General features: G+C 54.5%; 1 long non-coding RNA gene across 1 annotated transcript; it reads left to right on the top strand.

The window, feature by feature from the left end:
- Nucleotides 1–386: 386 nt before the first annotated feature.
- Nucleotides 387–3,185, top strand: LOC123278549 (uncharacterized). Its single transcript, XR_006515988.2, has 3 exons — nt 387–621; nt 2,269–2,446; nt 2,994–3,185. It is a non-coding gene; the product is annotated as an uncharacterized lncRNA (long non-coding RNA).
- The last annotated feature ends 779 nt before the right edge of the window (nt 3,186–3,964 follow it).

Raw genomic sequence — 3,964 nt, forward strand, 5'->3', positions numbered from 1 at the left:
ACAGACCCCGGGTCTGTGCTGCTGTTCCCGCACGGGTTCCAGGCCAGGTGACACTGGGCCAGAGATAGGGACACCACCACTGAGGAGCCTCAGAGTAGGGGTTAGATTAACACAAACAGGGATTCCATTCCCGAAGACAAAGCCACCTTCCACTGCTTCGGGGCCGACAGACAGAAGGGACGGGGACGGAAATGCGGCCCCACGTGCTGGCCGCGGCCTCGCGGCTGCAGACACATCACACGGAAGACTGGCGGAGGCCGGCGGCTGCTTCTCAGCATCTCAAGCTGAAGCCGACCCACTGAGACCCATATTCACATCACATTTTTATGGGTACAGTGATCCTTTTATTTATTTTAATGAAATTTCCTCTTTTGTTTCCTCCTCAGAATATTTGAGTAAGTTTGTACAAAACAGCTGAGTTAATTTATTGTGAGTGAAACCGAGGCACGGAACAATGACTTCTTGAGTCTTTGAAGGATCCCTGTCGTCTCTTTCCTCCTCTCTCCATGCTCCTGGTTTCCAGCACCGTTTTTGTGGTCGTGGCTTCTCACTCGACGTTCCTCTGGGGGGCACCCCAGTTGGCTATCTGCCTTCATCGCCTGGGCCCACAGGAATCTCCAGGTCAGCATCACTCCTGTGTCTAAGGCGGAGCTCTCCAGAAAGCGGGGCCAAGACAGGTCTAGGAGTCGTGCTAGTCGGCATTCTCCAGAGAAACAGAACACTAGGTGTGCATTTATAGAGAAACAGAGTCATTTTAAGGAACTGGCTCATGCCGATGTGGAGACTGGAAAATCCAAAGTCTGCTGGGTGGGCTGTCTGGCGGAGACCCCAGAAGAGCTGATGGTGCAGTTCCGATCTGAAGGCTGTCTGCTGGCAGAATTCCCTCTTGCTAGGGAGAGGAAAGTCTTTCATTCTATTCAGCCCTTCAACTGATTGGATGAGGCCCACCCTCATTGTGGAGGGTAACATGCTTTACTCAGAGTCCACTGATTTTAAATGTTAATCTCATCCAAACACACCCTCACGGAAACTTCTGGAAAAATGTTTGACTACATATCTGGTCACTGTGGCCCAGCCAAGTTGACACATAAAATTAGCCATCATATGTGTGAATAGCTTATTTGAGAAATTGATCCCAAAGAAGAATGAGGGAAACGGGGGAGAATGGAAGAGAAAACAGGGAGATCCAATACAAAGATGATGATGGGCGGCCCAGCTCTGGGGCCTTCTGAGAAGGGAGGCGTTTTCCCATCAGCTCCCATCCTCCACGGGGCACTTGTTCTCCTGTCCTTCCTGCGAGTGCCCGGTGGTTTCCTTGGGCCCACGAGCCGCTGAGGCCGGAGAAGCCTGGGCCAGGCCCCCCGGGAAGGCACGGGTGGGGCGGGGCCAGGCTGCCTCTGCTCAGAACTGGGGGAGATGCCCAGAACCGGCAGCTGGAGCCCCGGCTGCCGTAGGTGGTGAGGCTGGGAGGCTCGAGATGGTGTCAAGGGTGACAGGTTCCTGTCCCCAACAGCCTTCTTCCCCTGAAACCTCTGTTTTGGGGGCTGACGTTACATCACCCAGCCACCACGCCTTAGAGTCACGCGAGATTCCTCCAGTGCCCTCGCCATTCACATCCGATTAAGGCCAGTTGCTTCCACTTTTTCTCTCTTTAATATGTCTTATATATACATTCCTCCTCTCCAACCCCTGTGTTCCCCCACCACCCACCGAATCCTCACCAACTCTTCTTTGGATTCTTTCAGTTTTCCGGTTGGTCTCCCTGCCTCCAGCCTTGCACATTTCCCAGAGTGATCGCTCTAAAATGCGTGTCTGACTAGAGAACGTCCCTTGCTTAAAACTCCTCAAGAGTTCTGAAGTTTGAAAGCTACATTTCTTCCACCTCCTCAGATTGGCACACACGACCCTTTATAATCTAACCCTCCACCTCTCATTTCATCTTTTTCAACATTGCTCCTCAATGCTCTGCTCCTCTAGGGAAGAAGCCCTGGAGGCTACTCAGGGCACCATGATCTGTCATGCTCTGTCACACCTTTGGTCAGGCTGCCCCTCTGCCTGGGGTGTTCGCCCTTGTAGAGTACCTCGTGAGCATGTACTCCTCTTTCAAGACTCAGCTCACGTGTTGCCTTTGCCATGACATTTTCCGGAGCCTTTTTGATGCAGAATTGACGATCTTTGACGCCCGCCTGCGTCTGTGAGGCCTCCTTCCTTAGGTCCGTGTGATATTTACCTGTGCTCGCTATTAACAGGCCTGTCTTTCTCAAACAGACAGTAAGCGCTGGCCGGCGGGGGTCCTATTCTGGGCGCCTGTTTGCACCCACGCCATGGAGCGCTCAGCCTCACATAAATAGATGCTCAATAAGAGAGCTGCCTACCAGGTGATGGTGCTCAGGAGGGACTTCTCACCTGAGGGCCAGACGACCTCCTCAAGCCAAGTGTAAGACAGGTGAGGGCGGTGTGCAACTGAACTGTGTCAGACGCTGCCCTGGCTCAGTGAGGGGGACGTACTTGCTCCTGGGGAGCCCCCACCCTTCCAGCCTGAGTCTTAAGAAGCCAAGGGGAGCTTACACCCTGAGGCTGATTTCTTAAGGTCCAGCGGGGTGGGTCGGGTTGGCCGGTCTCCCGAAGAGCTGGCGCTTCCCGGTGCGGAGAATTTGTTCCCTAATCTCTGCTTACAGGACTCCCAGCGGCTGGAGCCTGCATGAAAGGGGCCTTTGTCTGATAGGGGACTGGCTCTGGGGCTAATCTCTCCTTGGATGCATTCTCATTCACGTTAATGACTCTGCCTCCTGTCAAGGCTTTTCTTTGGCTAGGGAGGTTTGTTAAAGAGATTAGAGGGAGAGAACATGAGCCCCTGAGCCCAGCTTTCCTCTGAGGGGGAAATCGTGCTCTGCAGAATGTATTAGGATGCTCTGGGAGCGAGTGGGGAGGGAGCAGGAAGACCATAGAGCTAATAAACGCACGCAGGCTAAACGCTCTGCTTGTCCTTACAGCACGCGTGTCCCCAGCCTGCTGCGACCTTCACGGCCCCCCTCCTGCCGGCGGTGGGAGTTGAAGCAGACAAGATGAGTGATGTCATCTCTAGGACACTGTCCTTTCCCTCCCACTCCCCCTCTCTCCGGTTTTGTATAAACACAGCTGTTTGGGAGGAATGCCAGCTTGGGAAAACACAAACCATCGGCGTGAACGACCTTCCTCCCTGCCACACGGCCCTTCCCCCTGGACGTGGGAGACTGGAATGCTTCAGCCAGCAGACCCATTGTCCTCATGTCTGCAACCCCAGGCCCTTCAGCTTTCCGCTTGGGCCTTGGGTGACGGGCTCAGGGGCCCTGCAAAGCTCTGTGGGCCAGACAGAAGCCCGGGCTGCAGGGGACACCTGAGACCACCTGTGGGAGGCTCCTGGAGGAGCACAGAGCGAGGAGGAGGGCTTCTCTCCCGGGCTGGGCAAGGTGGAGGCTGGAGGGAAGGCAGGGGTCCACAGAAGCCGCCAGCCTCTGGGAAACCGAAGGGGAACAAAATAGCCGTGGTGGGGTGGAGCTATTGAGAGGGGTGTTGGGGTGATGCCACCTCTCATGGCAACCGGTGCCCTCTTGCAGCATCCACAGTCACAATGTGGGACCCGAAGCCTCTATCCTTTTAAGGAACAGAAATGAGGGCAGCTAAAGGGAGAAATCAGCCTGAACTCATATAGTCCAGCTTCTTCTGAAATCCACAGCCCGCAACGATTTACTGGTGGTGGTTTTCCATTTCCAGATGGTGATCTCTGGGCCTTGGGGGTCAGGATGGTTTTTATTCAAGCTACTGAACTTGGCATTTTGGCTGAGAACATGCTTGCTTCCTGGCCCTCTGCCCTTATTCCCGTCTACTAACCCTCTCTCAGTGCCCCTCTCTCCTGCGTGGTTTTGGGGCCACAGCTGCACGAGAGGAGAAGTAACAAGGGCTCCCTGAGCCTTCTTTTCCAAGA

This window comes from Equus asinus, chromosome 19 (genome assembly GCF_041296235.1).
Source record: "Equus asinus isolate D_3611 breed Donkey chromosome 19, EquAss-T2T_v2, whole genome shotgun sequence".
Classification (NCBI taxonomy): Eukaryota; Metazoa; Chordata; class Mammalia; order Perissodactyla; family Equidae; genus Equus; species Equus asinus.